Source organism: Camelus dromedarius, chromosome 35 (genome assembly GCF_036321535.1).
Source record: "Camelus dromedarius isolate mCamDro1 chromosome 35, mCamDro1.pat, whole genome shotgun sequence".
Classification (NCBI taxonomy): Eukaryota; Metazoa; Chordata; class Mammalia; order Artiodactyla; family Camelidae; genus Camelus; species Camelus dromedarius.
The window spans coordinates 241,951-254,898 of record NC_087470.1 but is presented as its reverse complement, the minus strand read 5'-3'; the positions used below and the strand labels follow the sequence as shown (position 1 = coordinate 254,898).

General features: G+C 35.3%; 1 long non-coding RNA gene across 1 annotated transcript in view; it reads right to left on the bottom strand.

Annotated features, from left to right (window-relative positions):
- The window catches only part of LOC135319936 (uncharacterized), a 42,744-nt gene that overhangs the window by 11,361 nt on the left and 18,435 nt on the right, over window positions 1-12,948 (bottom strand). The window contains exons 3-4 of the long non-coding RNA XR_010379007.1: window positions 3,313-3,424; window positions 466-656 (exon numbers count right to left, since the gene is read on the bottom strand). This is a non-coding gene — a long non-coding RNA (uncharacterized LOC135319936). The remainder of the gene's footprint in view (window positions 1-465; window positions 657-3,312; window positions 3,425-12,948) is intronic.

Sequence of the window (12,948 nt, the reverse complement as noted above, 5' to 3'; positions counted from 1 at the left end):
ATAATCCCAGTTTCCCACTGTAAACCTGCTTGTACAAGAAAATCTTCTTAGGTATTTATATCTGAATTCTATATCTATATATTTTCTCTCCATCCCCCCTGCACACATCAAATATATGAGTATGTGTGTACACAAACACACACACACACACACACTAAATATTTATTTAGTTGATCCCAAATACCATTCTCTATTTAAAAAATAACTTTAGCATATGTTCATGGAAAAGCATAAATAATGTGAAAATACTTAAATGATTTCTTAACTTGGGAAGACATACTATAGTAGGAACTGAAATTTTACCCTATGTTCAGCTCTAAATTTATAGTTAAACCAAAGATTCCCAGATTCCATTTGAGCAAACTCTATAAATTTACAGACTGAGAAACAATCAGTACAGTAAATTGTATTTAAACTACACCACACTGGAAACTGTTCAGAGAGGGTCTCAAAGGAAGCTTTTACCACATTCCGTGGTAGAGATGTTTTTGAGGACCGTTCATCTTCTTGAGGATGCTCTTTCAGTGAGCTCTCGGTATTTCCCCCTGCATCACTCTCAGTTCCTTGTTCATCTGCATCTTCCCAAGAAAGGGCTACATGACAATGCGTCTGATGTAGAGTTTTAATGTCACTGCTGCTCTGTCCATAAGAAACACCTGTTGAAATAAATGTAATCTCTAGCATGGCCACACAAATACATGAAAATATAAAACACTAATATCATCCCTTAATCTACCAGAAATGGTGAACAAGGCTCTGTGGGACAATTTGATGTGATAAAGACAGGGTGAAATATAAACTTGCTAGCACGTGGCACAGCCCACCAGCATGAAATCACAGCAGGCTCAGTAACCCCTGTCAGCAGGCAGAGATGTGTCCTGACGTGGTCGTTGTAAAATCTCACTCCACTAGTTATTGTCTCTTCCTACCATCCATAACAAATCTCTGCACTGGATAAAACTACTCCTAAATTTCTCAAACTGACATAATTTTGTAAGGATTCTCTCTCTCCTCTGCCTCTCTTTCTTTCTTTGCCTCCTGATGCTACCAAGCACCTCATCTTCTGTGTTTCTTCCACAGAAATTCAATCCTCCAACTCTGCCATCCAATATGTGTTCCAATATCCTGTGTTAAAGCTGCTGTAACAAAAAAGTAATTTCCTAGTGGCCAAATCCAGCCTTTAAATTTCTTCAACTGTTGTAATTTTTTTCACCCTGTGAGACATCTGACACAGCCCTTTTCCTGGGAACTGTTCCTTCCATACAGCGCCTTCCTCTCTCCACCACTCTGATGGCTACTTCTCCATCTTTTATGGTACATCCCTCATCTCAGGACTCCATCTTTAGCCCTCTTTTTTAAAAGCTCTCTTTTTAGGGAAGAGGGCTGGATAATTTCATCAAGACTCTTCACTTAATTATTACCCATATGCATGTGACTTACAAATCTATCTTTTGTCCTTAATTCTTTTCTGAATATTAAATTTCCAAATAGACATTCAGACTGTTCTATAAGTAAATCACATCTAACATAACTCCAAGTGAATTAATTATATTCCCCAACAAAACCAGTTCTATTCCCAGGATCCGCTGTTTTAGCCATGACATGATTATTCACCCAGTCATCCACAAGAGAAAACCTGAAGTCACTGTTCACTCTTCCATCCTTATTAAACTCCTCCTCTTCCCACCGAGAGACAAACTCTGGTAAAAAGAATTCAAAGGACCTAATGACAATAATGGTTTAAGATTTTGATAAGTCTTTTCTTAACTCATTTTGTACCTTTCATTACTAACAGTGGAATTTTGAAAGTTAGAGAAAAGAATAAAAGTTATCATAGAAGAGTGGAAAAAAAGAAGAGAAGCAGGGTGATCAGTCTCCTTTTCTCCTGATACCTATGACTAAATAATTAATACCTAAAAATAAGACAGTATATACAGCCTCCTCTTCCTCTACATAACCTGTGAGTCTCATAGTATAAAATTCTGAGGGACAATTTTCAACTCTAAACTTAAGACATAGCCAAGTCCTACATGTGACTGTGTAAGAATGCCTTACAACGGGCTATCTTTCTATCTAATGCTTCAGGTTGTAACAGAGGAGAAAAAATCTGACACTACATTGGGTCTGTTCCTTTAGATTTAACCACTGTGCCCTGTTTTCTAGGCTTAGTCTTGCCAGCTCTGCACCTTTTGTGAAACAACGTTGCCTTTAGCCTGAAATCTACAGGAGACCCTATTCTCTGGGCTCTGACCTTTAAGGATGTCAGCACTTCCGCACTTATGCAGAGATGGCAAGTTGCAAAATAGAGAATAACCTTTGTATTGTTGGAGGTTTACAGGGACACACATGGACAGCTGCAAGAACAAAGAATTCCTACAGCAAGAAGTTTGCAACAACCAACCACACCACACCCCCTCCTCTGTGGGTTTTTTTTTTCCTTCCATATAAAAGCAGTCTGTATTCTGACTGGAGAAGGATGTTTCTCCAAGATATTAGTTGGCCATCCTCTCAGTCTGTGGGCTTTCTGAATAAAATCACTTTTCCTTGTCCCAACACCTTGTCTCCTGATTTACTGGCCTGTTTTGTAGCAATCAGAATGAGTTTGGACTCAGTAATAAGGTCATCACTGCTATTTGAAGCATGCCCAAAAAGGAATAGAGTTGCTTAAATAAGCTAAAAACAAAAAAGTAGGGTATATCATTAGAGCAGAGTCTCTAAGTGGCAGAGATATTCAGTAGGACTTAAGGGAAAAGGTCTTGCCTGCCCCCTAAACCATTGATCAGACTCAGAGTAGCCTGACTGAAGGATAGAATTGATTTTATGAACAAAAGAAAATAGCACAATATATTTTTTCTCCTCTACAGAAATACCAGGGGGTGTAACTATCGCTTAGTATGCATAAAATAAACGATCCCAATGGTAACTAGCACAGCAGTACTGAACACTCAACCTAATTTAACAGATGAGAGGTGTCAGAAAGAAGGGATTCTGGCATAAAGCAATGGCAGAGCAAACATGCATAAAGCAAATGACCTAAAAGTTAGAAATTAGAAATGGAAGGCAGAGAGACATCAGGGGCTGCTCAGACAACGGAGCAGGAGAAAGGTATGTTTCTCCTAATTTGAGTCATTAACCCAATGGATATTAAAAATAACCCCAGGGTCATGTATGTTAACTCTATTCATGTATTTTCTAGAGAGAAAAGTAAAGGGCTGACTTCTCTGCCTTTTACATTAGAAAGAGAAGATACTGTGTAATTAATTATGTTGTATATTATTACAGGTCAAAAGCTTCCTTTTTTTTCCCACTTACAAGTTGAAAAGTGTCAAATTCTATTGTGCAGTGCAAGGGTCCCAATGTGTAGAGTACTGTCACATCCAGTGACTATGCCAGTCACACGGCCACAGCACAAAACAGCACCTGCCTGTGTGACAGATGAAAACAAGCAAAAGGCTAGATCTGGCCCTCATTTTACATTCATCAACTTTTTAAAGACAATGAAGCACAAGGAATTTCATGAGTAATATTAAGAAAAAAGATAATCTTTGACAACATATCACCTAAACCAAGCCTGCTTAATCCCAGAAAACAAATGGTTAAAAAAACAACAACAACATTGATCTTCCCAGTTTTTAAACAAATTTCATATGCTGATTCAAAGATTTTTCAAGTGTATTTTTGAAATATTAGGTAAATTTAACAGGTCACAGCCAATAGGAATTTATATGCATGCCTTCAGGTTCTTTCACATAATCTGTACTATTAATAGAGATTGATGCACATAATGAGAACCACACAGCTGGCACTGCTTGTTGAATCTCAGCAATATACTAGGCTATATGTTATCTCAGCTGATTATCACATGGGCTCATTTTAGAGAAGAGGAAACAGGCTTAGAGGCATTAATTGTCCAATGTCACCCAGCTGCTAACTGGCAAGGCTGGGAATATAAATCCAAGGCCGGGAATATAAATCCAAGGCCACAAGACAATAAACTCATACTCTACACTCTTCTAGTAAGAGACTCATCAAATTATTTCAGAATCAAGAACATTTAAGAAATCAGATTTTAAAAATTAGCCTTATATAACTGCTCAGATCAACTTAATAGACTTTTTATTTCAGTAATACTTTTTTTGACTCATAAAAATTGAAGTATAGTCATTTTACAATGTTGTGTCAACTTCTGGTCTACAGCATGTTTTGGTCATACACATACATACATATATTCATTTTCATATTCTCTTTCATTATAGGTTACTACAAGATATTGAATATTGTTCCCTGTGCTATACAGTAGAAATTTGTTGTTTATCTACTTTATACATAGTAGTTAGAATCTGCAAATCTTGAACTCCCAAGTTCAGTAATGGCATTTTTATTTATGAGTTTTTCTTATAATCTATAGCAGTGGTTTTCACATTGAGTTTAACAAAATGATACTTTTCAGAGAAAATCATGGGGTCCACAGATGTTTGACTGTAATTTCATTTTAAAACATAAAAACTGTAATAGAAATTAACCTGCACACTCAGATGTGCCTTTTATGTAACTAATATTTTGAAGACCACCAGTATGGTAACTTGGCCTCCATCATTGTTTTCACGCACATCACAGAATCAAGTTCCTCTGGCCGTCCTGTGTGTACATGAACCTCCCATAATGGGTCACTGACTAGAAAAGCTGTAGCTCTAGGTTGGTCTTTTACAAGAACTCATATCTGCTCACTGAGAACAGTGCAAGCAGACTGACTATCACAGCACATATGTGACATGTACTTAACCAGAGGTGAGACTGAGGAACACTTGCCCAGCACACGCTTTCATCATGGCACAATATTCAATTGGATGATAACAAGTAAATGAGTGACGTGTCTTGATGGAAAATTTCTGCTGTAATTTATTAACTTTTATATTTACATTTTAAAATGGAAGTGGATAAAACATGATGGTGATTCTTGGGTTGGCAGTGACTAGAAATAAGAGATCTGAGTGGACTTTGTGTTTTTGATCATGTTTTGTTTTTTATGATGTTTGCTGGTTACATGGCTGAGTTCACTATTTGAAAATTCATCATTTGCACTATGATGATTCATGAATTCTTCTACAAGCATATTACAGTTTGATAAGAAAATTTTAAAAAACAAAATAAAATAAAAATAAAATGCAAGCAGATGTTCAGAGTTGGCTAGTGATTTATCATTTCTATTGATCTTTTCTTCAAGAATCTGGGTTGGTTTAGTCAACTGGGACTTGCAAAAAAGGTGAAAAGTTCCCATTTGCACCTATTTAAGGGATCAACCAAGAATATTTTTGTATTATACAACAAAAACAAAATATACAAACATATTTTAAGTCTGATGATATAAGATTATAACAAATATCTATAACTCCCAATTTTAACAGTAGTGGTCTGTTTCAATTGTTATCACTAATTTTTTAAGTAAATGCCACAAATGTAAACATTTATATTTATACTGATAAAATATCATTTTTAGCTATAAAGAGAGTACTGTCTAAGATTCCATTTGGAGATAAGGGTTCCATTGTTTTTTCAAAAAGTCTGAAAAGGCATTGTCTTAAAGACATTTACAACCATTGGTGAAGTCTTGATGGTCCTAGACATTTCAGAATTTGGGGATGTGCGCTAGCTTTTTCCTGTACAGAGAGAACTATGGAAAAGCCCAAAACCAAAGTCTCAATTATCCTACACATGGAAAATTTAACTGAATACTCTGGGGGTCACAGAAAATTAGTTAATATTCATTTACAGCACTATACTTTGTGCCAACAGCACTCATTCATTTTTTTTAAAAGTATTTATTTAAAAACACACTTCACTGAGACTACTAGCATTAAGTGTCACCATTAGCAAGTTCAGATTAAACAGAAAGAGGGAGAAAATGTGAAATGTGAAGTTTTATTGTTGATACTTATTATATGTATTATTATGTATTATATGTATTTCCCTAGAAATGAAGTCAACTAGTCACAGACTCTTACATAGAGAACAGCTAGTTTCTCACTTTCACCCGTCCCTGTCATTTCATTATCAGTCACACCTGGCAGGGCCTTCGGCTTAGCTGTTGCTTTATCCTGCTCATCAAGGCTGCCCTCTGCAACAGAGTCTAATGAGCCAAGCAGCACTACTGGAATAACACAGAAGGAAAAAATATTAGGAATATAGAGAAGCCTGTATGGTTACATTAATAAAATATTCAAATCATATGTAATCTGTATGAAAGAAAGATAAATATTTACATATAAAGACTACATAACCATATATCTAGGACAAGCATGATTTTCTTCTTACACACAAGAGTAGGCTTACCTCAACATATATCTATGCTTATATACAGTTCTAACGTACATTTATATGGGAAAGGCAAAGGGCCTGAAAAAAATTAACAAAAAAGAAACATCCCCCACCTCTTACTGATGTGTAAGTAGCCAATTGAAAACTGTATGTATTTAAGATGCATAACTTGTTGTTATACATTCTTACTGCTGTATAGTTTCTACTGTGTAAAAATACCAATGGTGAGAATAGCATTTACAAGCTCTACCTCTGAAAGGCATTTGTATAAGACAGTCAAGTTTAATAATTGCTGTTATGTTATTTGGAAAAATCTGTAATCTTGATATGCTTGACAAATTTTTATTTCTCCAATTAAAAAAATTTTAAATTACAGCTGCTTAATTATCATCAACAGTTTTTAGGGTTTTGGCTTTCAAATATGGCCCTCATAGCTAAACTAGTGAATGCTGGAAAAATACACCATTACTAATTTTCCTAAGTGAACTGTATTGTAGCACTAAGGAATCAAATAGCAAATGAGGGAAAGCACCTATTTATAAAATTACTTCTGTTAGTAAATGAAAAAGAAATGAGAGAATTCAAAGACTAATAACACTTTTCAACTTCCAATAAATTAATGGATGGAGGCATCAAATATCAATAGCTTTTAACATCATAAAAAAGAGACAAGACACTAGGTGACTCTTTATGAAATAACACACCACACTCTGACAGAGGATCAAATCAAGCCTAATCATGCCTCTGGATCCAGTTGCCAGCTTGAGGGAGTAAAAAGGATGGATGAATGTGCTAAACTGTACCACCTGTATGCAATCAGTCAAATCCAGACTATGAAAAACAGATCAAACAGGTATATTTCAAGGAAGGTATGAAAAATAAATCTGTAGACCAAAACAGACTTACAAGGAACAGCAACTCTCTTTGTAAATGGTTAAGATTAAACACAAGTACCTAGGGAGACATACTTGGGTAAGAGAATCATAAACAAAAGGAAGTGATTTCTGTAACAGTAAGTTAGAGGAAAGGACTTACTTAAAGGAAAGGAAGGGGCTATGATTGAGTCAGAGCACATGGAGAAGCTTCTGGGAGAGCTGGCAAATTTCTGTGTATTGGGCTCTGTGGTAGTTATAAGAATGTATATCCATCAATATAAAAAAAAACTGATTAAAAAATGGGCAGAAGATCTGAATAGATATGTTTCCAAAGAAGATAAACAGATGTTTAACAGGCTCCTAAAAAGACATTCAACTTTGCTAATCATCAGAAAGATACAAATCAAAACCACAATGAGATGCTACATCACACCTGTCAGAATGGCCATCATCAAAATGTCTACAGATAACAAATGTTGGCAAGGATACAGAGAAAAGGGAACCCTAGTACATTGTTGATGGGAATGTAAACTGGTACAGCTGCTATAAAACAGTATGGAAGTTCTTTATAAAACTAAAAATAGAACTACCACAGGTCCCAGCAATGGAGGAGGAGGCGGCTAGTGTGTCTATCTATATATGTGTCTATCTAATGGAACAGGAGGCTAGTGTGTCTTTCTGTCTGTCTATCTACCTAATGGAGGAGGAGGTGGCTAGTGTGTCGGTCTGTCTATCTATCTATCTGTCTATCTGTATGTCTATCAATCTAATTGAGGAGGAGGAGGAAAGTGTCTATCTGTCTTTCAGCCTATCTATGCATCAGTTTAGTTATCTTAATAAAGGAGGAGGCTAGTGTGTCTTAACTATCTATCTACCTAACTGAGGAGGAGGAAGAGGCTAGTGTGTCTGTCTGTCTTTATATCTATCTAATACAGGAAGAGGATTCTAGTATGTCTGTCTATTTACCTAATTGAGGAGAAGAAGGAGGCTAGTGTGTCTGTCTGTTTGTATGTGTGTCTGTCTGTATCTATCTATCATCTCTCTATCCTTCTATCTACCTAATTGAGGAGGAGGAGGCCAGTGTGTCTGTCTGTCTGCTTCTGTCTTTGTAACTGTCTAACAGAGGAAGAGGAGGAAGTTAGTCTGTCTGTCTGCTTCTGTCTTTGTAACTGTCTAACAGAGGAAGAGGAGGAAGTTTGTCTGTCTAGCTATCTAGCTAATGGAGGAGGAGGAGGAGCCTAGTGTGTTTCTCTGCCTGTCTTTCTGTGTATCTCTCTATTTATCTATCTAATAGAGGAGGAGGAGGTGGCTGGTGTGGCTATCTATATATGTCTCTATCTAATGGAGAAGGAGGGTAGTGTGTCTAGCTGTCTATCTATGTATGTGAATATTTTCTAAGTCACCAAGTTGGAGTTAGTAGAAGAACTGAAATTAAACATTTTTGTCTTATAACATAAATCTCTAAATAGACTATATAATGCCAAGAAAAACTCAATCACTCTCTTAGAATATGTAACATCAGGAGAATGATTTTCTTACACTACTATTTATGATACATTTGTATTTATTAACACATTCTACAATTTCTAAGGCTTTGTTATTTCTTGAGACATAAGATATCATTTAGAAATCAGATAAACATCTTAAAATACTGTTTTCCTAATTCCTCTTAAAAGAAGCTACAAAAGAGAAAAAGAAAAGAGATATGATATACTCTCTCCCTGCAAAACATGTTCTACCTCTAATATCCAACTATTTGTTTCTATTTTCTAACAGTCATGAACTGGCTGCAAGCATTTTATGAATATGTAAAATGAATAATAACAAATTCATATTTTAATTTGTTTATGTTAATGTTTAATGCCTAAAACTTGAAATATTATATTGGGAAGAATTTCAGGTACACTATTCATTTATGTGTCCAATTTTGGAAAAGTTCATTAACTTCTATGATTTTCTGTTACTTCATCTAATGTATAAAATATTGCATTACAGTTTTTAATAAGTAAGTTAGTTGAGCTATTATAAATGAAAATACATAGCTCATTATAAGTGCTCAATAGTATTGTCTTCTCTCTTTCATGAGGGCAGATTGTAAATTTCCTTAGTAACTGTTAATGACAGTAGGCCAGTCTGTACTATTACATTAAAAGATTTTAATTTCAAGTGATGGGGAATTAATTCACAAAACACTCAGCATGATATTAGTGCCTGCAACCTTTTCCAGCACAAAGACTCTGCTCAATTATCTGTAGACTTCAGTCAGTGACACAAGAACCTAAAGATGTTAGCACAAGTCCTGCCTTTTCTTTTTCTTTTTTTAACTGCTGAAATCATTCCCAAGGTCTGCATTAAAAAGGTGAGCTATCAGAATACTGTATTATATGCTGTGAAAGTAGAATCAAAATAGTCAACTGATGCAATCATAACAGCCTTTACTATGTTTCTGTCCTCAGATACGCCAGGCTTTGGGCTTAGAAGATTAAAAAATATAGCAAGAAGTAAAGGAGGCTTCCTCCATGATTAACTTGTCAGGCCTACATTTCCATAAATCACTAGTAATATATAATTTTATATAACATATAATACACATATCATTATATAATAATTTGTATAGCTATTACTTACTAAATGCCTGCTGTTAACTTAGGCTCTGTATTAAGCACTTTATTTTCACGGTTTCATAAATCTCTAAACTACTCATGCATAAGTACTACCATCCCCACTTACAAATGACAAAACTGATGTACACAAAATTTAATCTTTGCCCCAATTTACATGAGTAGTTACTGACAAATCCTGGATTTGAAGAGAATCTATAACACCAGCTTAGAGCAGCCATCACAACACACTAGCAGTCAACTGTCCCCATCACAGGCAGGTACAGAACCATCACCACTCAGTGTATCATCTAACCAGAAAGTAAGTCAGACAAGGAAACCAAACATCTTTATAAAACTTTCTTGGAAGCCAAAGAGAGATGCTCTTTATTCACCACCCACTCTATTGGGTCCTATCAATAGTCTCTAATTCAGTAAAGTATGTTTAAATATCTTAAGAAAGGAGACACTTACTGAAGTCATGTAGCAAGTGCTTGTGCATCAAGAGGGTCTTGATGGAAAAAATAGTGAAATCTCTGAGAGAATCACCACATATCCCGAACTGCACCCTGAACTGCTCCTGCCCAAGTCATTGGTGAGGAGGGGAAACGGTGTTGAGAAGTGTTTGGTTCTTTAGAATTCCATGATTCAACACTGGAAATAAGATCTAAGTCCTTTATAAATGGAATAAGGTTTGGTGTGATACATATGCTAAAAATGTGAAAAGGACACAAGGAATTATATTCAATATCTTGTAGTAACCTATAATGAAAAAGAATATGAAAGGGAATACATATATATATATGTATGACTGAAACATTATGCTGTACACCAGAGGCTGATGCAACACTGTAAACTGACTATGGACCAAAAAAAAAAAAAAAAAAAAAAAAAGCAAGTGAAAAGATATATCTCATTTTTACATCCTTAGAGGAGATTAATTAAAATTGATTTAATATCTTATAACAGCTCAACTTGGAGTGACTTACGATTTGTAAGAAAGGCTATATTTAGTTCAAAAGCAGGGTCTACCAAAATTAAACTTTGTATGTGAATAAAACTTACAGAAAACAGTCATTTTTGTTAGCATTTGATTAAATCAAAGAATCTCCTTATCTATGAGATATGAAGTAGGAAAATATGAATTTTAGAATGCCTTCTGGTTTCATACAAACAAGTCTGGCTCCTGATTTTTATTCAAATGGAGATTAATAACCTTACTACTCAGGAGTAATAACCACAATGACACCATGACCAAGTTAAAAGGGCATGCAAATGTAGATAACATTTTCCTTTCTAAATGTCTTTTTCTTAGTGATTGCATCAGAAACTTCACATTTCACAGAACAACTGGTATCCTTGTTTCTAGTGTGTATAAATGTGTTTCATCTCTTTTAATTTCATTTTCCAGAGAATGAAAATTCTTAACCTCTAACCAGAAACCTAATAGCATTTTATTTATAAGAGGCAGTGAGAAGACCCACCAATATGCATGAATACTATAAAACCAAATGGCTGAGAATTTGTTTTTAATGACAAAGAATTAGTAGAGTTATTTTTAAGCCTCATGGTAACTGAGGGCCAGGTTTAAATGCACTTACTATCATATAATTATAATAAAATAAAATTTAGAATAAATAGCCTAAAGTACAAAAGGGAGAGCATATGAAGTGTCTTATAAAATCCTGCAAGTTCATACCCTTTTTGATGTATATATTCCCATTACATTTGATTTTTTAGTTCCATTAACTCAAATATTGGTAGAAAAACAAATACAGATTTGTGAATTATAATCTCACCCAGAATGTCAGCACTGCTTTGCAATCACTTATCTCTACTGTCTCTCTCTCTCTGGTATGCAAGAGAGGACAGATCTCTAAACAATTCTTCCTTTGGGTTCAACATCATCATTTCTTTATGTACCTTCCCTTGATTTTTTTTTCCAGTCTCTCTCATTGGATCTTCTATATGCAGAGTTTTCAATGTTTATGTTTCCTAGGATTCTGGAACTGGAACTCTTTCCTATTCCATGCTCTTTGGGAGCATGCTATTCCAAAAGACCTCCAGGTGGCTTCACTTATCTCCAAACTCCATACAGGCACACTGGCTTCCCTACTGCATTCCATTTACATTTTAAAATATCAATCTCCATGTAGATGTCCAATAGAAACCTACATTTAGCTTTAAATCTGTATACCTGTTCCTACACATGTATTTTCTAGCTCAGTTACCTCATGACTCAGTTGACCAAGTTATAAATCTCAGAGTTATCTTTGGCTCTAAAACCCCCAGTAATCCAATCACAAAATTGATTTTGGATCCAAAATATCTTTAGAGTATGTTTTTATTGCTCCCATATAGGACAAACCTTTTCTATATGTAATCTAGTCTCTTTCTCACTGGTCCTCTTATTACCACTTCTCATTCACTATTTTATTCTTCTGAATTGATGCTAAAATTGTATTATTGAAATTCAAATCTAAGCATGTGACTCATTAAGGATCTTAGAAATAAACAGTTACATTATTATGTATGAATTCAGTAATTTTCCAAAGAAAGAACCCTGGGCCATGTGGTCTTTCCTGGAACATTGAAATGCATATTTGTAACTCAAAATCAGGTTGAAGATTGAACTATAAACAAGGAGAAGTGACTTTAAAGCATATAGATGATAAAATATGAAGTGAGCATCTGAATGATAACATTAGTCAAATTTATAATGCTGAAGACTGAGTCTAAGATAACCCCTGGGGCTAGAGTCAGGTTTGTGATTCTAGTGAGGCTTTTCAGGGTGAGAGCTCATGTTTGTGTTTGTTTCCTATTGCCACTGTAACAAACTACCACAGACTTGTTGGTATTAATAAATCATACATTCATTATCTTACAGTTCTGGAGGCCTGAAGTCTGAAATCATCAGATACATGAGCTGACATCAAATTATCAGCAAGGATGCTTCCTTGTGAAGGCTGAGAGGGAAATCCAATCACCTTGCCTTTTTCAGCTTCCAATGGCCTGTGTTCCTTGGCTTGTGCTCTTTCTCCGCCTTCAAAACACATCTTCCAGTTTCTGCTTTCCTCATCACATCACCTTTTCCCCTTTCATAGTCAAATCTCCCTCTGCCTCCCTTTCATCAGGACACTTGTGATCACAGGTAGGCT